The following is a 25038-nucleotide window of genomic DNA, read 5'->3' as shown; positions in this document are numbered from 1 at the left end:
AACTTTAAAATCAAGTTCACATTGGACGGGCGCCTGGGTGTCGTAGTTGGTTAAGTGTCTGACTCTTGGTTTTGGCTCAGGTCGTGATCTCAGGGTTCTGAGCTCAGGGTCATGAGATTGAGCCGCAGCCTGCTTAGGACTCTCTCTCCCTTTACCCCTCCCCCGTGCATGCTCTCTAAAATAAATCTTTAAAAAATCAAGTTCACATTGGTTCTTAGATTATTATATGGAACCAGGCATTTTAATTTCTAAGTCGTGACTACATTTTTATAAATACAATCACAAGATTTCTTTTTCCCCAAATGTTATGAGGCTTCTTTTTCCCAAATTGTGGACAGGATTCAAGATGACTCCATTGCCATTCCTCTCACATGTGACCCTCATTTTGTTCATATTCATGTGATGCCAACTTTGCCTGAATTTTCAGCCAAAGGAAGAGCCAGTCCTCTATGAAATTTAAAGTGAAAGTGACACATAAAAATAAAGCTGCTCGTTCCTTCTTCTCACGATTTATGTTTAACACCCTGGTTACACTTCACACAAAAAAGGGGAAATATATTTATGATGAAATGTTAAGTGAAAACGTCCGTGTAATGAGATTTTTTTTAAGTTCATTTATTCTTTTTTAGTAACCATTACAGCCAATGTGGGGCTCAAACTCATGACCCTGAGATCAAGAATCACATGCTCTTCTGACTGAGCGAGCCAGGTGTCCCCCATCTGTGTAATAAGATTAAAACTATGAGATATGTATATAAAAATAAAGCCCAGAATAAACATGTCATACTACTTATTTCTGGGTGGCAAGATTTAGGTTGTTTACTTAAAATTTTCTCTATTTTTACACTTATTACAATAAGAATGTTATTTCTACAATAGAACACAAGGCTATTTTAATTTTAAAAAAGACTTGAAATAAGCAAAAATCATGAAGTGATTACTAGGATGGTTGGGTAATAGGGAATGTTCATCTATTAACTCTAAATTTTCTGATAAGCCACAAAACTTGATAATTAAATAATTTCCCATGTTTGATATAGTTGTTAAGTTTTCACTGTCCAGAATTTTTTTGATGAATGAGTTGTAAATAATTGCTGAAGATTTTCCCTCCCATACTCATTAAATGCATAAAATTTATTTCAGCACGTATTCTCTGGGAACTGACATTCTATGACATCTTGTATTCTTTACATTCACATTCTTTGCTGCGTTCTCTGATGTACAGTAAGGCTTGGGGTCCATCTGAAAGCTTTTACACATTCATTTATAAGGTTTTTCTCTAGTATGTACTCTGTAATGTACAGTAAAGTCAGAATTACTCCTGAAGATGTTCCTACATTCCTTCCATGCTTCTCACGGGTATGAACTCTCCAACGAAGGGTAAGCTGTGATACACTGATAAAGCTTTCCTGTCATTCCTTCTCTCCAGTATGTGTTCTCAGATGCACAGCAAGGTAAGAACCTCTTCTGAAGGCCTTTCCACATTCATCACATTTATGGGGTTTCTCCCCAGTTTTAATTCTCTGATGTTCTATAACATATATCAGCTGGCTGAATGCACGTCCCATAGTCATTACTTATAAGTGGTTTCTCCCCCGTATGTATTCATTGATGGGCATTGGAGGCCTGCATTACTGTGTGAAGACTTTTTCACATTTATTACATTTGTAAGGTTTCTCACCAGTAGGAGATAATTTATGCAGTCTGAGTTGTGACATGTTAGCAAAAAACTTCCTACATTCATTACATTTATGTTTTTTCTTCATTATGGGTCTTCTGATCTACAATTACTCCTGAAAGACTTCCCCCAATGGGTACATTTACATGGCTTCAATCCAATGTGAATTTCTCATGTTCTGTGAGACTTACCATTTGAGTGAATACTTTCTCACATTCAGTATTTTGGTATGGTTTCTCCTCAGTACGGATTCTGTGGTGAACAATTAGGTGTGATTTTAGCCTGAATGATTCCTTGCATTCATTACTCCCATAAGGTTTCTCCTCTGTATGAATTTGTTGATGAATAATAAGAGATGAGGAATGCAAGAAGGCCTTTCCACATTCACTGCATGTATATGGTTTTTCTCTAGTATGAATTCTTTGATGTACAGTAAGGCTTGATTTATTTCTAAAGGCTCTCCCACATTTGTTACATGTATGCGGCTTCTCCCTTGTATGAATTCTCTGATGTGCTATGAGGTTTTGTGTACGAATAATGATTTTACACATTTATTACATTCATAGGGTTTCTCTCCAGTACACACTTTAACATGCAGAGTAAGGATTGAGTTACTTCTGAAGGCTTTCCCACATCATTACATCTATAGGGTTTCTCTCCAGTATGAATTCTCTGATGTATTGCAAAATCTGGGATACTCCTGAATGCCTTCTCACATTCATTGCATTTATATGGCCTTTCTTCAGAATGGGTCCTCATGTACAGTAAGGTATGAATTATTACTAAAAGCTTTCCCATAATTGCTACATTTGTAGGACTTCTTTCCAGTGTGACTTCCTTGATGTTTGGCAAGTTTTGATGTCTGACTGAAGGCTTTACCCCGTTCATGACATACATAAGGTTTCTTCCAGTATGAATTCTCAGAAGTTGGGTATGGTGTGCACATTACCTGAAGGCTTTTCCACAGACAGTGTACTCATAAGGCTTATCTTCAGCATGAATTTGCTGATGTGCAATTAAAGTTGAAGAAACAGTGAAGGCTTTCCCACATTCATTACATTTATAGGGTTTTCTCTGCTGTGAATTTTCCTATGTTGATTAAGGTATGCAGGTTGACTGAAAACTTTCCCACATTTATCACATTCAGATCCATATGGTTTCTCTTTAGTATGAATTCTCTGGTGTTGTGTAAGTGATGACCTAAAACTAAAAGCTTTTCCACATGTATTACATTTATAAGGTTTCTCTTTACCATTAACTATCTTATCTATTTTAAGTTGGGAGGCCTGCCTCACATCTCGGTTGCCTTTAGTAGTTTTGAAAATTGTCTTGCCCAAGTTGGTTCCTGATTGAAGAATTAGCTCAGAGTTTTCTTGACAACTTTGTCCATATAGATCACTTTGGCGATGACTGTCTTCTATGAGAATTCTCTGTTCTTTAAAAAGAATAGACTTCAACCAGAAGTAATTTTCTCCAGTGAGTTTTTTCATGGGTAATTATTCTTCCATTCAAATTTTCCCAGTTATTATGTCTCAATAACCTGTTATCTCTTTTCTGGGATTCTCTTAAACTAGGGTCCTGTGGGTCATTTTTAATGAATCTTCCTATTATGGTCCCCTGACAAGTTTCTTCCTCAGAAATATCTGTTGTAGGAGCAGGTTGCTTAGTTTCAGGTTTGATCTTCTAGTCTGAAAAAGATGGAAAAAGCAGAAGATTATTTCCAATGCAAAGGGGAAAGTTAACTGCTCTAGTGTAAACATGATAGTGAAAGTGAAAAGGAACAGCTTTCTACTACACAATTATTACTAAAATGATTTCCAATCATTTGTTTAAAGCATGCAAACATCACAATGAATTTTTATTTTATTAGCTTTTCTTCCCATTTCCATCTACACATAGAATATTATATAGCCACAAAGTATTTTTATTTTATTTTTTTAAAAGATTTTATTTATTTATTTGAGAGAGAGAGAATGAGAGAGAGAGAACACATGAGAGGGGATAGGGTCAGAGGACCAAGCAGACTCCCTGCCGAGCAGGGAGCCCAATGCAGGACTCGATCCCGGGACTCCAGGATCATGACCTGAGCCGAAGGCAGTCGCTCAACCAACTGAGCCACCCAGGCGCCCCCACAAAGTATTTTTAAAAGACAAAAGTATTATACTAGATATTTTAAGGTTTTAAAAAATAAGATAAAAGCAATATATGAAGGTATATAAAATATAATCTCATTTCTGTAAAAACAATGACCAATGTCCCCAAATGTGAATATTTATGTACATATATATGTGTGCATTTGACTACAGAGAAAAATATGTGAAGATATATGTTTGTTAACATGGGTCACCTGAGGTGGGGAGGAAGGAGTACGAGAAGGAGGGCCTATGAAAAGAGAAAAAGAAAATGAAAGACTCTATTAAATATAAATAGTGAGTGGCGCCTGGGTGGCTCAGTCGGTTAAGCATCTGCCTTCGGCTCAGGTCATGATCCCAGGGTCCTGGAATCGAGCCCTGCATTGGGCTCCCTGCTCCGTGGGAAGCCTGCTTCTCCCTTTCCCACTCCCTCTGCTTGTGTTCCCTCTCTCGCTGTCTCTCTCTGTCAAATAAATAAATAAAATCTTTAAAAAAATATATATATAAATAGTGAATGATTCATGAATTTATTTAAAATTAAATATATTTATGGAAAAAAGTGTTTAAAAAAACTAAATTTATTTTCAGTGAATGAAACTTATTTTCCAATATATCTATTTAAGCCATATTTTGACAACATATTTATTTTACATTTTAGCAGCTTTTATTAACTTTAAGCATAAAATCCCCTGCTTTACTCATATTTGATACAACTTATATACCAAAATTACAGCTACAATGAAAAGTATTTATAACTATGATATAGATTTAGGATACAAGGGAAAGAAAATGATATTTTAAAATTATCCAACTTAGAAAAGAAAAAAATTTAATGCATGAAAGGTTTTAAAGTTAACTAGAGCCCATAAAAGTTATCATATATGAACTAATGATTGGAAACGTCTTTTTCTAAATAATTTGCTTTATGACAATTCCCTCAAAGTTGAAAGAGACAAAAATTCATGATCATAGTGCCAATTAAGCAGAACATATATAAATGCTTGAAAATAAATAGGAAATTTTAAAAAGCAAAAATTCTTCAAAATGCAAAAAAAAAAACCCAGTTTTTTAAAGACTGATAAAAAGCTACAGAAATTCTCCACAATGCATACAAAATGATAGTTCTTAAAATACAATGACTGAAAGTATTCATTTACAACAAATCTTTTTATTTATTCAAGGGCTGTTCATCTACAAGCTGTAGTAGGATTTATTTACTTTCTGTTTTTCCTACCAGAGAGGAAATCTTGAGAACAGACACTATGTGTCATGGAGTTTATTATCCATGCTGACTACTTGGCAAAGGGCTTGTATAATAAATAATAAGAATGAATTATTTTAACCCCTCTTCCCAATATATTCCCACATATAGAAATGCACAGGGAATGAGGCAGACCCTCAAAGGAGAGTGGTATCAGAGAGTCAGAGAGTAATTAAACAACAGATTTTACACACAAGAATGGAATAAAAAAGGGTTTGCAGTGAAAAAGGTTGTTTAAAAATATTTCTTTAAGACAGTCTGAGATTATGGGCGCCTGGGTGGCTCAGTTGGTTAAGCAACTGCCTTCGGCTCAGGTCATGATCCTGGAGTCCCGGGATCGAGTCCCGCATCGGGCTCCCTGCTCAGCGGGGAGTCTGCTTCTCCCTCTGACCCTCCTCCCTCTCATGCTCTCTCTCATTCTCTCTCTCGCAAATAAATAAAAAATCTTTAAAAAAAAAAAAAAGACATTCTGAGATTAGAAACTGAGCAAATGCAAATCAGTGGAGATCTCAGTTCTCTTGTTTCCTGGAGACAGATAAATACAAGCCCAGGATTTAAAAAATTACAGAACAAACAAGGAAACAAGCCACTGTGAGTGAAAGGCAGAAACACTAACCTACAGAAAATATATCCTCCAAAACTTCAGACCTAGAGCTTATCTGATACAAAATTTAAAATAACTTTGTTGAAAATGTTTAAAATATAAAAGATGGGATGAAAAACATTAGCAAGAAACAACAGGATATTAAAAACCACCAAGAATATTTTAAATAGAATAATATAGGGGTGCCTGGGTGGCTCAGTCAGTTGAGCATCCAACTTTTGATCTCAGCTCAGGTCTTGATCTTGAGGTCGTGAGTTCAAGCCCTGCATTGGGCATGGAGTCTACTTTAAAAAAAAAGGAATCATATAGATCTTTTAGAAATCACATAATTAAGAGAGAACATTAAATGTCATAGATGAGTCACATACACAGTAATATTAAGTACCGCATGAGGAAATTATATACTTACTTAAAAAATTTTTTTAAAGATTTGCTGTCGGGCGCCTGGGTGGCTCAGTTGGTTAAGCAACTGCCTTCGGCTCAGGTCATGATCCTGGAGTCCCTGGATCAAGTCCCGCATCGGGCTCCCTGCTCGGCAGGGAGTCTGCTTGGTCCTCTGACCCTCCCCCCCTCATGTGCTCTCTCTCATTCTCTCTCTCTCCAATAAATAAATAAAATCTTAAAAAAAAAAAAAAGATTTGCTGTCATTTAGATTTCTAGTGGAAATCACCTGGTATGTTCTATAGGAGCAAGGTGTCATATATCTTACTATTTCTTTTAATCAAGAAAGCCAGGGTTTCAAATACAGTTTCCTATTATGAGGAAGACAAGGAATTCAAATCAATAGGTTAAAAGATGGTTCAGCAGGAACAGGAAAGGTGTAATTTAGAGACCTCAGAAACTCTGTACATGTAGGTGACTTCCACTAGCAATTTTTGGAAGTCCTAGACCAAATAAAATTTGGGAAAAAAGTCCCTCAGAATGTGTAAACTGCATGGAGAAAGATCAGAGGAATACAGAAATGTATGTGGCTGAAATAATTTTGAAGGAAAAGTTAATCATGTGGTATAGGATGGGTAGGAAAGCAGAAAAATATTTAGTTACTCAGGAAACTGTATATATTATATAATGTGAAAAAAAAATTTCAAAAATGAAAGGTGTGCTCCCATACTTCATATCAGGATTCTGCTGGGAGTCAAAGACCCAGAGAAAGCAGCATGGGATGAAATGAGATACAGAAAACAAGCAAAGCATGTCAAAGATCAAAAGATGGTCCTTTTCCTGTGAAACAGCTCTGACAAGAGTTAACTTAAAATTTTTGGGCGCCTGGGTGGCTCAGATGGTTAAGCGTCTGCCTTCGGCTCAGGTCATGATCCCAGCGTCCTGGGATCGAGTTCCGCATCGGGCTCCCTGCTCCTTGGGAGCCTGCTTCTCCCTCTGCCTCTCTCTCTCTCTCTCTCATGAATAAATAAATAAAATCTTAAAAAAAAAAAAAAGAGTTAACTTAAAATTTTTTTTTTCAAAAGATAATTTTTAAACACTAACTGAGGTTGTCACTTGCAATGAAATTTAACATCCTGGTTCTTATTTATTTACCTGGATAGGGGTTTCTTGAAATCTGTCTCATCACCATCCAAGGCTCTTTTCCTGATTCCAACTAGGAAATCATGTCTGGTTTGGAAACTGCAAGCCCTGTTCAGGAAACAGGAAATGGGAATTGACCATGTTCGTGACAAAAAGCCATTCTAGAATTCGGTGAGGTCATCAATCCTTTGGAAGGTGTGGCCAGTATAAGGAGTTCCATTTCATTACAAAAGTACCTGGGGAGGACTCAAATCTATGCTCCCAAGGATGCTGAAATACACTGTCACAGAATGAATATAGGTCGACTCCCCCTACTCCCTAAAAAAGGCAGAATGGAAGTATCTTAAAAGAGATTCTAGAAGAGGTAGTCCTAAGTCTTGGGATGTTCAGGTGTTGCTTTCAAGGTAAGTCACTGAAAATATAAATTTTTTCCTCTATGAAGAACAGAGTTTTTACTTAGAAATGGGGATAGAATTACTCCATAAAGGGTCCATAAGAAATCATAAAGCCCTGGACCCTAAGCTCCATTTGGTCCGGTAGAAAGATGGAGAGTCATGGAGGAGAAACTGTTCTTACCCAGAGAGATCAGGTTCCTGTAGTTCTCCAGCATTAATCTCTGTGTAGATTCCTTTGTGTGGGGTCCATTAACTTCCATCCTTCCCAGGTGAAGTCTACTGGCACATCCCTGAATGTCATTGATTCCTAAACATCAAGTACAGTATAATAATACAAAATTATCCATTACATAACCTATTGTGAAGAAAAATACATAGAATATTGATAGGGAGATTCATGTAAATAGAACATCCTTAATTTGGAAGGGAGCTTGCAGGTCATTTAGTCCAATTCCTAAGAGGATATTTGAATATCTTCAGCAAGTAGTCACCTAATCTCTGTCTGGACTGCTCCAAGGATTAAAACTAATTATTTTACAAGGCAGCCTACTCCATTCTCAGAAGCTTTTCATGGTTAGCATAAATTTTTATAATTTGAATAAAAATCTGCCTTCAAGTAACATTTAACCACTGGCTTATGATTTGAAACCGGAAAGCATAAGTTTCTTCCTTAGAAGAAACTTTAAGAAACTAGAGGTTTCTTAAATAGTTTAAAATTTTGTTAAATATAGACTACACACAAGAGTGTCTACAAAAATCACTATAAACTGAACAACAGTGTGCCCCTACCCAGCTTAAAAAATAAAACATTACCAATACATTTGAACTCACCTGTGTGTCCTTCCTGGATTTTATCCTTGTAGGAGTAATAACCTATCCTAAATGTTGTGTTAAACATTTCCTTGCTTTTCTTTATACACTGATTAACTTCGCTTCTATTTGCTTCTATTTGAATATTACATAAATCAATTGTATATATCAAACTTAAGTGACCATCAACTTAATATACACTACTATATACATAAAATGTTATATATAAACCTAGTGATAACCATAAATCAAAAAGCAGTAACAGATATGCAAAAAATAAAGAGAAAGGAATCCAAGTATATCACTAATGAAAGCCAGCAAACCATGAGAGAAGAGAGCAAGAGAAGAAAGGAACAGAGAAGAACTACAAAAACAATCATAACAAGTTACAAAATGTACATATCTATCAATAATTACTTTGAATGTAAATGAACTAACTGCTCCAATCAAAAGACACAGGGTGACAGAGTGGATAAAAAAACAGGACCCATCTATATGCTGCCTAAAAGAGACTCATTTCAGACTTAAAGACACATGCAGATTGATAGTGAAGGGATGGAAAAGCATTTATCATGCAAATGGATGTGAAAAGAAAGCCAGGGTTTCTGGCCAATATTTATATTGGACAAAATAGACTTTATAACAAAGACTATAACAAGAGACAAAGAAGGACACTTCATAATCATAAAGGGAACAACACAACAAGAAGATAAAACAATTGTAAATATTTATGCACCCAACATGGGAGCACCTAAATATATAAAGTAGCTATTAATAAACATAAAGGAAGTAATTGACAGTAATACAATAATAGTAGGGGACTTTAAAATCACACATCAATGGATCATCCAAACTGAAAATCAACCAGGAAACAATAGCTTTGAATGACACACTGGACCAGATGAATCTAACAAATATACTTAGAACATTCCATCCTAAAACAGCAGAATACACATTCTTTTCAAGAGCACATGGAACATTCTCCAGAACAGATCACATGTTAGGCCACAAAACAGATCTCAACAAGTAAAAAAGGCTGAAGTCATACCATGCATCTTTTCTGACCACAACGCTATGAAACTAGAAATCAACCACCAGAAAAAAATCTGGAAAGAACACAAAAAACACACGGAGGTTAAATAACATGGTACTGCACAATAAATGGGTCAGCCAAGAAATCAAAGAGGAAATAAAAAAATACATGGAGACAAATGAAAATGAAAATGCTATGGTCCAAAATCTTTAGGATGCAGCAAAAACTGTACTAAGAGGAAGTTTATTGCAATATGGGCCTACCTCAAGAAGCAAGAAACATCTCAAATAAACAACCTAACCTTATACATAAAGGAGCTAGAAAAAGAAGAACAAACAAAACCCAAAACCAGTAGAAGGAAGGAAATAATAAAGATTAGAGCAGAAATAAATGAAATAGAAACTAAAAGAACAATAGAACAGGTCTTTGGAACTAGGAGCTGGTTCTTTGAAAAGATCAACAAAATTGAAAAATGGTTTAGCCAGACTCATGAAAAAAGAGAGGACTCAAACAAAATCACAAATGAAAGAGGAGAAATAACCCAAACAGCAGAAATATAAATGATTATAAGAGAATATTATGAAAAATTATATGCCAACAAATTTGACAACCTAGAAGAAATGGAGAAATCCCTAAAAACATATAATCTCCCAAAATGAATCAGAAAGAAATAGGAAATTTTAAAAGACTGATTACCAGCAATGACATTGAATCAGTAATTTTAAAACTCCCAACAAACAAAAGACCAGGACCAATGGCTTTACAGGTGAATTCTACCAAATATTCACAGAAGAGATAATACCTATTCTTCTCAAAGTATTCCAAAAAATAGAAGAGGAAGGAAAACTTCCAAATTCATTCTTTGGGGCCAGCATCACCTTGATACCAAAATCAGATAAAAACACTAGAAAAAGGGGCTCCTGGGTGGCTCAGTCGTTGGGTGTCTGCCTTTGGCTCAGGTCATGATCTCAGGGTCCTGGGATCGAGTTCGGCTTCTGGATCCCTGCTCCGCGGGAAGCCTGCTTCTCCCTCTCCCACTCCCCCTGCTGTGTTCCCTCTCTCGCTGTGTCTCTCTCTGTCAAATAAATAAATAAAATCTTTAAAAAAACACACACACACACTAGAAAAAGGAGAACTACGGGCCAATATCTCTAATGAACGAACACAGATGCAAAAATCTTCAACAAAATATTAGCAAACCAAATTCAACAATACATTAAAAAAACGATTCACCACAATTAAGTGGGATTTATTCCTGGGATGCAAGCTGGTTCCATATTCACAAATAAATCAACATGATGCATCACATCAACAAGAGAAAGGATAAAAACCACATGATCATTTCAATAGATGCAGATAAAGCATGTGACAAAGTATAATACCCATTCATGATAAAAACCCTCAACAAAGTAGGTTTAGAGGGAACACACCTCCACATAATAAAGCCATATATAAAACACCCACAGATAACATCATACTCCTTGGTGAAAAACTGAGAGATTTTCCCCTAACATCAGGAACAAGACAAGGATGTCTACTTTCACCACTTATTCAACACAGTATTGGAAGCCCTAGCCACAGAACTCAGACAACAAAAAGAAATAAAATGCATCCAAATTGGTAAGGAAGGAGTAAAACTTTCACTATTTGCAGATGACATGATATTATATATAGAAAACCCTAAAGATTCCACCAAAAAAACTACTAGAATTGATAAATGAATTTGGTAAGGTCCTAGGATACAAAATCAATATACAGAAATCCATTGCATTTTCATACACTAATAATGAAATAACAGAGAAATTAAGAAAACAATCCTCTTTTCAATTACACCACAAATTAAAAATATCTAGGAGTAAACTTAACCAAGTAGATAAAAGATCTGTACGCTAAAAACTATAATACACTGATTGAGAAAATTAAAGATGACACAAACAAATGGAAAGATATTCCCTGCTCATGAAGAGGGAGAACAAATATTGTTAAAATGTCCATACTGTCCATAGCAATCTATAGATTCCTGCAATCCTTATCAAAATACCAACAGCATTTTTCACAGAACTAGAACAAATCATCTTTTTTTTTTTAAAGATTTTATTTATTTATTTGACAGAGAGATAGAGAGACAGCACAAGTAGGCAGAGTGGCAGGCAGAGGGAGAGGGAGAAGCAGGCTTCCCGCTGAGCAGGGAGCCCAATGCGGGGCTCGATCCCAGGACCCTGGGATCATGACCTGAGCCAAAGGCAGCCGCTTAGCCGACTGAGCCACCCAGGCGCCCCTAGAACAAATCATCTTAAAATCTGTATGGAACCACAAAGACTGTGAATGGCTAAAGCAATCTTGAAAAAGAACAAAACGATCCCAGATTTCAAGATATATTACAAAGCTGGAGTAATCAAAACAGTATGGTACTGGTTAAAAACAGACACATAGATCAATGGAATAGAGTAGAAAGCCCAGAAATAAACTCACGATTATATGGCCAATTAATCTTTGACAAAGGAGGCAAGAATATGCAATGGGAAAAAGAGACTTTAATAAATAGTGTTGGGAAAACTGGGCAGCTATTGCAAAAGAATGGAACTGGACCACTTTCTTTCACCATACACAAAAATAAACTCAAAACGGATTAAAGACCTAAATGTGAAACCATAAGAATCCTAGAAGACAGCATAGGCAGTAATTTCTCTGACATTGGCCATAGCAATACTTTTCTAGATAGGTCTCCTAAGGCAAGGGAAACAAAATAAAATATAAACTATTGAGACTACATCAAAATAAAAAGCTTCTGCACAGCAAAGGTAACAATCAACAAAACTAAAAGACAACCTACTGATTGGGAGAAGATACTTGCAAATGATGTATCTGATAAGGAGTATCCAAAATATATAAAGAACTGATACATCTCAATACCCAAAAAACCCACATAATTCTATTTAAAATGGGCAGAAGACACGAGCAGACATTTCTCCAACAAAGACATTCAAATGGCCAACAGACACACAAAAAGATGCTCAACATCACTAATCATCAGGGACTGCAAATCAAAACCACAATGAGATATCACCTCACACCTGTCTGAATGGCTAAAATAAAAAACACAAGAAACAACAAGTGTTGGCAAGGATGTGGGGGAAAAAGGAACCCTACTGCACAGTTGGTGGGAATGCAAACTGGTGCATCCACTGTGGAAAACAGTATGGAAGTTCCTCAAAAAAATTAAAAACAGGATTACCATTGATCCTGTAATTCCACTATGGATATTTACTCAAAAAATATGAAAACCAACTTGCATCCCAGGAATAAATCCCACTATTTGGGATTTCAAATAAATCCCAACTTGAAAAGATATATGCACCCCTATGTTTATTGTAGCATTATTTACAATAACCAAATTATGGAAGCAACCCAAGTGTCCATCAACAGATGAATGGATAAATGTGTGGTATATATAATGGAATCTTCTGCCATACAAAAATGAAATCTTGCCATTAACAACAATCAGGACATATCTAGAGAATACTATGCTAAGTGAAATAAGTCAGTCAGCAAAAGACAAAGGGATGGTTACCAGAGGGGAGGTTGGTGGGAGGATGGGTGAAATAGGTGAAGAGGATTAAGAGCACACTTATCTTGATGAGCACTGAGTAACGAATAGACTTGTTGAGTCACTATATTGTATAGCTGAAATTAATGTAATACAGTATGTTAATTATACTGGAATTTAAAATTTTTTTTTTTTAAGATTTTATTTATTTATTTGACAGAGAGAGAGACACAGCAAGAGAGGGAACACAAGCAGGGGGAGTGGGAGAGGGAGAAGCAGGCTTCCCGCGGAGCAGGGAGCCCGATGCGGGGCTCGATCCCAGGACCTGGAATCATGACCTGAGCCGAAGGCAGACGCTTAACGACTGAGCCACCCAGGCGCCCCTGGAATTTTAAAAATTTTTAAAAATTAAAAAATGTATCTACTTTATAACTCTTCCCGAAGAGGCCTAGATGCAGGTGCAACCCAATAGCAATGAATACTCCTGGCACCCAGGAGAGCAGTAAGATATATATAAAATTTGTGATTTATATTAGCAATAACCATTCTCAAAATGAGCTTTTAGAAAGATCCAATTTCTACAGGTACAAAAACTATGAAAAAACTACAACACTTTTTTAAAGGACATTAAAAACTTGAGCTCTCTCTTTCCTTTTCTCTGCCATTGTGGTGTGTGTGGTTGACTGTTCCTTGCCATGTCTTCTCAAAAGACTTTCAGGATCAAGCATTTCCTGATCAAGAAACAAAAGCAGAACTCTCCCATTCCACAGTGGATTCAGATGAAAACTGGTAATAAAATCAGGTACAACTCCAAGAGGAGGCGTTGGAGAGCCAAACTGGATCTATAAGGATGGCACATAAGACCGCACACGTATTTATGCTATTTGAAGGTCACGTGCTCCTATCACTCTGTAAACATCCCTATTACCTAAAAATAGACACGTTTTATTCGGGAAGTGATTTTTCTCTGTTACTATGCTTCTGTACCAGTAGGTTGGTTCAGTAATAAATATGTGAGAGCTTTTGGCTGAAAAAAAAAAAAAGGACATTAAAAACTTGAAAAATGGAAACCCATACCATGTTTCCTAGATGGACAGACTTAGACTTAATGTCTATCAATTGTCTCCAAACTAATCTATAAATCCAATCCAATTCCAATTATAATGGCATATTTGCTAAAACTTGGTAAGTTGATTATAAAGTTCTGGTAAAGTCAATGTTCTAGAGTAGTCAAGAAACTTACAAAAAAGGAAAATATCGGAAGCATATTCTACCAGATATCTGCCAGTGCTTTAAATCTCTATTAATCAGGACAATCCTGGTGCACAAATGTATAAATACATCAGTCAAACAGATTAAGGAATAAAGAAACTGTACCAGGTACAGAGATCAGTTTGGTTTATAATAAAGACAGCATTTCAGATAACTGAGGAAAACATGACTCATTCAGAAAATATTGCATAGGCATTTGGCTACTCACGTGGAAAAACAGATCTTTACCTCATTGATCCCTAAAAATAAATTTCATAATGCGATACTTTTTCTCATCAATATATGCCTGACAAAAATGTTAAAGCTTGACGGCACCTAACGTTGATATTTACACGTACTGGAAATTGGTATTCTCATTCTTATTCACTAATGATGAGAATCTTTCAAAAGGCATTTTTGAAGGCTCTATCAAAATCTTTAACGTGGGGGCGCTTGGGTGGCTCAGTTGGTTAAGCGACTGCCTTCGGCTCAGGTCATGATCCTGGAGTCCCGGGATCGAGTCCCGCATCGGGCTCCCTGCTCGGTGGGGAGTCTGCTTCTCCCTCTGACCCTCCTCCCTCTCATGCTCTCTGTCTCTCATTCTCTCTGTCTCAAATAAATAAATAAAATCTTTAAAAAAAAAAAATCTTTAACGTGAAAATCTTATGATCTATACCACATTAACACAAGTTTGTAAACTATTTGTGCAAGAATTCTTGCCATAGCACAGAGTGTAAAATCAAGGCAGTCAGCCACCAAAAGGGGAATAGATGAATAAATTATGGTACAACCATATGATGCCATATACAATCATTTAAAAGAAGAAGGGTGCATCTTGGGGCACCTGGGTGGCTCAGACGGTTAAGCATCTGCCTTTGGCTCAGGTCAGGATCCCAGGGTCCTGGGATCGAGCCCCGCATTAGGTTCCCTGCTGGGCGGGGAGCCTGCTTCTCCCTCTCCCTCTGCCTGCTGCTTCCCCTGCTTGTACACTCTCTCTGTCAAAAATAAAATCTTAAAAAAAAAAAAGAAGAAGGGTGCATCTAGACACATTTGCACACACACACTCAAACAAGCAAGACAAAATCCCAATGGTCATATGCCAAACTTGCTAACACTTAAGACTTCACTCTTTAGTTTATAAACTTATTTGTTATTTAATGAAAACCAAAACAGCTGTTTAGAAACAGAAGAAGGCACATCCTACCTCAGACAAAACTGCTAAACGCAGAGCAGCCATAACATCTTCCTATGGGATGCTCCTCTTTGAATGGCAGAGTCCTGGGAAGATATTTACCTGAAGATGAGATAAAAGACATGAAAGTCAAGCCTACCTTGAAAGTCCCCGACACTTTGGCCTGGAAATCCTTACATACCAATTTATATGAGTGCGATGTCCTCACCCAGGAGCACCCATCAGGACCCTCACCATGTCCCTCCCACCTCAGAAGGGTCACAAGAGTTGCTACATTTCCTCACAGATCACAGATAGGGGCATCCGTGGTCCTTGTTGCCAGGGTCCTGACATTGTCACTTTTTCCCCTAGAGGCCAGCAATAACCACAAAACAGAGTAGTTCTGGATATGAGAACACACATACAAGAAAGAGGAGGAAATGTTTGTTGAGTGCTTTCCTTGTTCCAGGGAACTGTATTAAGATTTACATGTATCACCACATTTAATCTTTATCTCAACCTCATACAGAAGCTATAATTTTGCACATTTTCAAGACAAGAAAACTGAGGCTGACAGAGATAATGTCCCCAATCTCTGGAAGTAATATAGCAAATAATTTGTGGTGACAGGATGTGAAATGAGATCTAATCCCAATACCCACGCTTTTACCACACCACACTCATCTCTGTCTACAACTATGAAGAAGACCATATATTTCACTTCTTTTTTGCCCTATCATTTAGTGGAGAAATAAGTTTTTTCCTTTTGGGAAGCATATGAAGAATCAATTTATTAAATACTTAGAAAATTTTGGCTTCACACATAGAACACCTAGCTTAGTCTTATTCTCTTAAACAGTTTGTATAACATAATTTTTACCTGTAACTTGAATTAGATTTGTTTGAACTAGCTTGTAAAACCATGCGTCATCCTTTCCGTTTCTAATGTTTGTAATTTACTAAGGTTTTGGGGGGCTAAATATATAATAAATTTTGTTTATGTTCCATGAATGCTCAAAAAAAAAGGTGTATTCTCTCCATGTATTACAAAAATATTTAAATTTAAGGTTTGGCCTTATTAAATATGTTATTTAAGGCCACCTGGTGGCTCAGTAGGCTCATACCTATTTTTAAAATAGGTATATAGAGGGCTTAAATAACATATTTTTTAAAGATTTTATTTATTTGTCAGAGAGAGCACAAGTATCTGCCTTTGGCTCGGGTCATGATCTCAGGGTCCTGGGATGGAGTCCCGCATTGGGCTTCTTGCTCAGCAAGCAGACTGCTTCTACTTCTGCCTGCCACTCCCCCTGCTTGATTATTGATTATATATTCTATTAATAGGGATCTTTAAATTTAGTATATAGGTACTTTTTATTGTGCTTCACTTTATTGCACTTGGCAGATACTGCGTTTTTTTAACAGATGGAAGGTTTGCAGCAACCCTGTGTTGAGCACGTGTCCTGGCACCATTTTTCCAATAGCGGTTGCTCACTTCATGTCTCCGTGTCACATTTTGGTAATTCTCACAATATTTCAAACTTGATTATTATTAGGGACACCTGGGTGGCTCAGTCAGTTAAGTGTCTGCCTTCGGCTCAGGTCACAATCCAGGGGTCCTGGGATTGAGCCCAACATCTAGCTCCCTACTCAGTGGGGAGCCAGCTTCTCCCTCTCCCCTGCTGCTCCCCCTGCTTGTGCTCGCTCTCTCTGTCAAATAAATGGAATCTTTTTAAAAAACATTATTATTTATTTTGGTGATCTGTGAACAGTGGTCTTTGATGTTATGACTGTAATTCCTTTAGGGTGCCTCAAACCCTGCCGATTTAAGACAGCAAACTTAATTGATACATGTTGTGTGTTCTGCTCCACTGAACAGCCATTCCTCTGTCTTTCTCCCTCTCTTTAGGTCTCCCTAGTCCCTGAGACACAACAATATTGAAATGAGGCCAATTAATAATCCTACAATGGCCTGTAAGTGTTCAAGTGAAAGGAAGATTTGCATGTCCCTCACTTGAAATAAAAAACTGGAAATGATTATGCTTAGTGAGGAAGGCATGTTGAAAGCCAAGAGAGGTCAAAATCTAAGTCTCTTGAACCAAACAGCTGTGTTGTAAATACAAAGGAAAAATTCTTAAAGGAAATGTAAGGTGCTTCTCCAGTGAACCTACAGATGATAAGAAAGCAAAACCACCTTATTGCTGATGTGGAGAAAGTTTCAGTGGTCCAGACAGAAGGTTAAACCAGCCCCAACATTCCTGGAAGCCAAAGCCTAATGCAGAGCAAGGCCCTAACTCCCTTCAATTCTATGAAGGCTGAGAGAGGCGAGGAAGCTGTAGAAGAGAAGAAAAGTTTTAAGTTAGCAGGGGTTGTTTCATGAAGTTTAAGGAAAGAAGCCATCTCCATAACATAAAAGTGCAGGGCAAAGCTGCAAGTGCTGATTTAGAAGCTGCAGCAAGTTATCTAGAAGATCTAGCTAAGATAATTAATGAAAGCGGCTGCACTAAATAACAGATTTTCAATGTAGACAAAACAGCCATCTATTGGAAGAAGATGACATCTAGGGCTTTCAGAGCTAGAGAGAAGTCAATGCCTGGTTTCAAAGCTTCAAAGAAGAGGCTGACACTCTTGCTAGGGGCTAACGCAGCTGGCGATTTAAGTTGAAGCCAATGCTCATTTACCATTTTGAAAATCCTAAGGCCCTTAAAAATGATGATAAATCTACTCTGCCTGTGCTCTATCAGTGGAACAACAAAGCCTGGATGAGAGCACATCTGTTTACAACATAGTTTACTGAATATTTTAAGCCCACTGTAGAGACCTACTGCTCAGGAAAAAAGATTCCTTTCAAAATATTATTGCTTATTGACAATGCACCTGGTCACCCAAGAGCTCTGATGGAGATGGACAGTGAGATTTATGTTGTGTTTATGCCTGCTAACACAACGTCCACTCTGCAGCACATGGATCAATGAATTTCCACTGTTGAGTTTTCTTATTAAGAGATACATTTTGTAAGGTTATAGCTGCCATAGGTAGTGATTGCTCTGATGGGTCTGGGCAAAGTAAACTGAAAACCTTCTGGAAAGGATTCACCATTCTAGATGTTGTTAAGAACATTCGTCATTCATGGGAAGAGATCAAAATTTCAACATGAACAGGAGTTTGGAAGAAGTTGATTCCAATCCTATGGATGACTTTGAGGGACTTCTGTGGAGGAAGTAACTGAAGAAGAGGTAGAAATGGCAAGAGAACTAGAATTAGAAGTGGAACGTGAACATGTGACTGAATTGTTGCATCTCATGATAAAACTTTTATTTATTTTTTTTTAGCAAGAGCCAGAGTGAGAGAAAGTGGGGGTGGGGGGCAGAGGGAGAGGAAGGGAGAAAGAATGTTAAGCAGGCTCCACACCCAGTGTGGAGGCTGACTTGGGGCTCCATCTCATGACCCCTAGATCATGATAAAACTTTAACAAATGAGAAGTTGCTTCCTATGGATAAACAAAGAAAGTTGTTCCTTGAGATGGAATCTAGCCTGATGAAGATGCTCCGAAGATTGTTGAAATGACACCAAAGGATTTAGAATATTACATGAAGTTGATAAAGCAGATGCAGGGTTTGAGAAGATTGACTCCAATTCTGATAGAAGTTCTACTGTGGGTAAAATGCTATCAAATAAGTATCATATGTCACAAAGAATTTGTGAAAGGAAGAGTCAACCCATGTGGTCAACTTCACTGTTGTCTTATTTTGAGAAATTGCCTCAGCCTTCCCAACCTTCAGCAACCACCACCCTGACCAGTCAACAGTCCTCAGCACCGAGGGAAGACCCTCCACCAGCAAAAAGGTTAAGACTTGTTGAAAGTTCAGATGATGGTTATGTGCATTGCTTTTTTAGACAATGCTATTGTACACTTAATAGACTACAGTATAGTGTAAACATAAATTTTATATGTACTCATAAGGCTCATTTCTAATTGTCTTTTCTCAGTGCTATTGATTTATCAGTAGGTTCAGGTTGTAAAACTATTTTGGAAAATTCTAAAAATATATACTCTAGTGACAACAGTGGTTCCACTGAGGAAGATGAGGAAATGATCTTAAGGGTGGTGATCAAAGGAGTCTTTATTTTTTTTTTTTTTAAGATTTTATTTATTTGCGAGAGAGAGAATGAGAGACAGAGAGCATGAGAGGGAGGAGGGTCAGAGGGAGAAGCAGACTCCCCGCTGAGCAGGGAGCCCAATGCGGAACTCGATCCCAGGACTCCAGGACCATGACCTGAGCCGAAGGCAGTCGCTTAACCAACTGAGCCACCCAGGCGCCCCAAAGGAGTCTTTAGATTTACCTGTGACGCTTGGGGTTTTGTTTTTATTTAATTGGAAATTGATTTATATTTTATTTGTATCTTTATAAAAGTTAATGATTAAAGAAAAAATGGGCAAAAAAATAGGCAATTTCATGGCAGGAAATGCAATGTCCAATAAACATGAAAAGGCAGTATCAGCAATCATTAGTGAAATAAAAATGAATCCATTTCATTAATTCATTCAATAAAAAAAGTGATACAATAAAAAATTCTGACAATACCAAACGTGGCAGAATGTGGGGAAACGTTGCCAGTGAGTGTAGGCAGTAATAAAGAAAAAAACCGTAAAATGGTATAACCACTGTAAGGACAATTTTGGTGGTAAATATTTATGTAAAGTAGAAGTTTAAAATCTTTTGATCTTTAATTTGGTGTCTTGATTGTGCCAATGCCTGGAAGGGTGATTTGGGCAACTATTTCCTTCAGCTTCCGGGCTTTGGTTAACTTATTATTTTTTTTTAAGATTTTATTTATTTATTTGAGACAGAGAGAATGAGAGAGAGAGAGAGAGCACATGAGAGGGGGGAGGGTCAGAGGGAGAAGCAGGCTCCCTGCTGAGCAGAGAGCCCAATGCGGGACTCCATCCAGGGACTCCAGGATCATGACCTGAGCCGAAGGCAGTCGCTCAACCAACTGAGCCACCCAGGCGCCCGGTTAACTTATTTTAAAAAGGGAAAACCATTCTATGTTTTTCTTTCTCCAACAGGAAGAATCCTCTGCCAGTCACCAGCTAAGTGACCAGTTACTTCCTGCCCCTTGTGTCAGATCCTTTTCCCAGAATATTTTAGGGTGTTGTAACTTCACAAGTCTTGATCTCCCAAAGCAAGATGACCAAGATTAGGTGATGTATGAGCAGCTTGGGTATTTTATCAGGAAGAAATTTCCTACGCCGTGATTCCTAAACCTGAATTGCTATGTAAAATACAAGAGATCATCCCTTGTGTGATCTTCATGGCCACAGCCCAATCCAGCAACCCCCAATTTATGCAATCATAATATGTGCAGGAATAGAGATTTAAAACGGATTTTCTGAACTGCCTGTGCATTCAAATGAGCTTACAAAAAAGTGACTGGATTCAGGCCAGCGAGGAGAACGCCCATCTGTTAGGTAGGACAGCTCTGGACGTGTGAAACTCCGAGGGCAACCACTCACACCACCCTCTGCAGTTTTCAGGGGACCCTGTGAGATTCTCCTATCAGCTTCCTCCTCCTTCTCGGGTCTAGGAGGGGACCTGGGGGCGAGGGGTCCATACAGTCAAGGACCCGCACGCCAGGCCCTCGGGGTCTAGACTCCTGGCCCAGGACTCGAACGCAGAGACTCACGAAGTCTTCGGGCTTTTGACGCCCCCCACGGGAGTCGGTGATACTCCCGCAGTAGTACCTCAGCCCCGCTGGCATTTCAGGGGCCGGCCAAACAAGTGGAAGAGGCCCACCGGTGTCCCCGCGTGGGTCTGTGTCTGTGCCCAAGGGTATCAAAGGCGGCAGGGAACGTCAAGTTCGTCACAATGGCGGGAGGCAGGGACGCTCAGTGCGCGTGCGCAGCTCGGCACCACACTCGCGCATGCGCGCGGGGCTTGGCTTTGCTTGCAGTTAGGTGAACCGCGCCGGTCTGCTGGTCCCCCAACCCTGTGTGGCGCTGGATACTGCTGGGCGTGGCAAGCGCCGAGGAAACCGACATAGGCTTCCAAGAGCGACTATAAAGGTATGACTGAAAAGCATAAGGGAGTCTGTGGTCCACGGGCAGGACAGGCGGGCCTTCGTAACTTCGATTCCGGGCAGGGATGGCATGTGGTGGCCAGACCTCAGCTCTTCCTTCCTGCAGATCCTGGAATGAAAACCCTGCCCTCATCCCGTGCTCTGCAACGGGACTTCCCTTTCTTGGCTGTTGGGCCACATGTTGGGCCAAAACTGATGCTGCCCCAATTTCGTTCTCAGTAGCCAGAAGAGTATTTTCCAGCTCCTTGGTTAAGTTGAAGACATTCGGGTTCTTTGAAGCTGTTCCCCTTAAGCAGATGGTTTTCTCTGTAGACTGTTCCTGCACCAGCCTGGGAGGCTCCAGGTTCTCCTTCTGCCTTCATGGTAGCTCGTGTCCGACGCGTCTTTTGGATCCACTTCTTGCGGTGTTAAAGCAGTCTCTTTGGTGTTCTCTTTTGCTCTGTTCCTTGCATGTCATCAACAGCCATTAACTTGTAGATAACTGCCTTGTTGCTATGTGCCGTTCACACGAGAGAGCTCTAGATACATCATAATGATTAACGTGTATAGAATTTATTATGGACCAGGCCGTTCTAAGCAGTTTACATACACTAATTCATTGAATTCTCACAACAGCCTGTCAAGAATGTATGTTATTCCATTTTTCAGATAAGGTAGTACAGAGAGGTTACCTGCCCTGCCCAGGGCCTCTCTAAACACCTCAAACTGAACCTGGTTGTCCCACGTTGAACTTACTGTCTTCTGCTGTCACACAGGCTACCCCCATTTTGTTCGTTTTAATATTAGCGTCTTTGGGGTTGGAGGAAACTTGTTTTTATATGGTTGTACCTACTAGACCCTGCATTCTGAGATACTCTACAAACGTTGTTTGCAGGCTAGGGTTCTGGAGTCACAGAAAAGTTTTTCACATTATTAAATTTGCAACTATTTTCTTCTCTGTTTTCTTTATAAATCAACTATTTTCTTACTTTATACATAGAAAAAAATTCTATGTCGTCTATATAGTTTCTGTATTAGGGTTTTCCAGAGAAACAGAACCAATAGGATGTGAAACAATTCCAATAGGAATACAAAGAGGGGGTGCCTGGCTGGCTCAGTTGGTAGAGCATGTGACTCTTATTCTCAGAGTTGTGAGTTCGAGCCATGTTTGGTGTGGAGATTACTTAAAAATCCATTTTAAAAAAGGAATAGAGGGGCGCCTGGGTGGCTCAGTTGGTTACGCGACTGCCTTCGGCTCAGGTCATGATCCTGGAGTCCCTGGATCGAGTCCCACATCGGGCTCCCTGCTCGGCGGGGAGCCTGCTTCTCCCTCTAACCCTACCCCCTCTCATGTACTCTCTCTCTCTCATTCTCGCTCTCTCAAATAAATAAATAAATCTTAAAAAAAAAAAAAAAAGGAATAGAGAGATTGATTATAAAAAATTGGCTCACACAACTATGGAAGCTGGTAAGTCCCAAGATCTGGAGTTGGCAAGCTAGAGTCCCAGTCTGAGTCTGAAGGCCTGAGAACCAGGACAGCCAATGGTTTAAGTTCCTGTCTGAAAATTGGCAGGCTTGAGACCCAAAGAGAGCTGATGTTTCCATCCAAGTGTGAAGGCCAGCAAAGACCAATGTTCCAGCTCAAGAGTCAGGGAGGAGGAGTTCCTGCTTACTCAGCCTTTTTGTTCAATTCAGATCTTCAATGGATTGAATGGGTCCCACCCACTCTAGAGAGGGCAATCTCTACTTAGTCTGTAGATTCAAGTGTTCATCTCATCCAGAAACACCCTCATGGACACACCCAGAATAATGTTTGACCAAAAGTCTGGACACCCATGACCCAGTAAGGTGACATATAAAATTAACTGTCACATTTTCTCTCTAGTGCAAATGTTCTTATATAAAAAAAGTGTTAGTGCTGGTCTGTGGGTTTTTTTAAATTATGTTAATCACCATACATTACATCATTAGTTTTTGATGTAGTGTTCCATGATTCATTGTTTGCATATAACACCCAGTGCTCCATTCAGAATGTGCTCTCTTGGTCTGTGGTTCTTTAACATTAATTAAAACTATCTTTCTGAAATAACTTTTCAATGGATGATTAAGTCAGAATTCTTTGTGATCTTCATTTCATGTGCATTCATATGTGCATTCATATGTGGACTCTTTCCTGAAGGCTCTGTAGTGAAATAAAGATAAACTTCAATCTGAAACCCCTTTTCCAGTTTGAGGTATCTTGTAAAAAAAACGTCAACTTGCCATCAGATGACACACCTTGTTATCTTGTTCCTTTTTTTTTTTAAAGATTTTATTTATTTGACAGAGAGACAGCGAGAGAGGGAACACAAGCAGGGGGAGTGGGGGAGGAAGAAGCAGACTCCCGAGTGAGCGGGGAGCCTGATGCGGGGCTTGATCCCAAGACCCTGGGATCATGACCTGAGCCAAAGGCAGACATTTTAACAATTGAGCCACCCAGGCGCCCCTATCTTGCTGCCTTTTTAACAAGTCTTAATGTTCCTAGGATTTTTCCACAGTGGACTGTTGACAGCATTATAAATCTTTCTGTTCTTGCCCCCTAGGTTTTTTTCTGCTTTAAAAAATTCTTCAGATCAGGGGCGCTTGGGAGGCTCAGTAGGTTAAGTGGCTGCCTTCAGCTCAGGTCAGGGTCCCGGGGTCCTGGGATCGAGCCCTACATTGGGATCCCCACTCTGCAGAGGGTCTGCTTCTCCCTCTCCCTCTACCTGCTGCTCCCCCTGCTTGTCCTGTCAAATAAATAAAATCTTAAAAAAAAAAAAAAAAAAAATTCCTCAAATTGGATCTCTGTTGGGCAGGTGATGGCGGATGAACCTATTCTCTGATGTGTGGGAGAAGACAGAAACTCTGGTTTGTTTGTATGTGACTTCATACAACTCCAGAAAATGTCTTCTGTCTACCAAAAAGGAGAACAGTCCCGTGAGACCCGCACGGGTGAGCTTTTGTATTGTTTACTTTTGACTTGTGGTTAAGGTTGGTCAAATGAAGCTGCAAGCTGTGTGTCTGTGTCTGTAAATGAGACACATTTACCTTTCTCTTACTGTGTGTTTTTCAAATATTTCCCTACAATTGGAAGGGATTAACAAATTAGGTTATAAAGACTCAAGGTAAAGGAATTCTGATAAATTTATAGAGAATAGGGACACCTGGGTGGCTCAGTCGGTTAAGCGTCTGCCTTCAGCTCAGGTCATGATCCCAGGGTCCTGGGATCGAGTTCCGCATTGGGCTCCCCGCTCTACGGGGAGCCTGCTTCTCCCTCTGCCTCTCTCTCTCTCTATCTCTCATGAATAAATAAATAAAATCTTAAAAAAAAAATTTATAGAGAATAGTTTTTTTTTTTTAATATATAAATCTAATATAAGGAAACTCTAGGGTTCCCAGAGAAGAAACCAAACTTCTAATTCTCTGAATGTGGCCTTTTTAGGAAAACAAAAATAAAGCTTCTCATAGAAACACTAGTTTAGAGGGATTTTTACATAAGAACCCAAGTGCCCATAATCAAGGTGACTCTGTAAATAAATCAGACTAGCTTGATG

General features: G+C 38.8%; 1 pseudogene; it reads right to left on the bottom strand.

Moving 5' to 3' along the window:
- Nucleotides 1-1193: 1193 nt before the first annotated feature.
- On the bottom strand, nt 1194-21620 carry LOC110584547 (annotated as a pseudogene).
- Nucleotides 21621-25038: the final 3418 nt, after the last annotated feature.

This window comes from Neomonachus schauinslandi, chromosome 15 (assembly GCF_002201575.2).
Source record: "Neomonachus schauinslandi chromosome 15, ASM220157v2, whole genome shotgun sequence".
Lineage (NCBI taxonomy): Eukaryota > Metazoa > Chordata > Mammalia > Carnivora > Phocidae > Neomonachus > Neomonachus schauinslandi.
The sequence above is the reverse complement of the archived record's forward strand: the minus strand, read 5'-3'. Positions and strand labels throughout refer to the sequence as shown.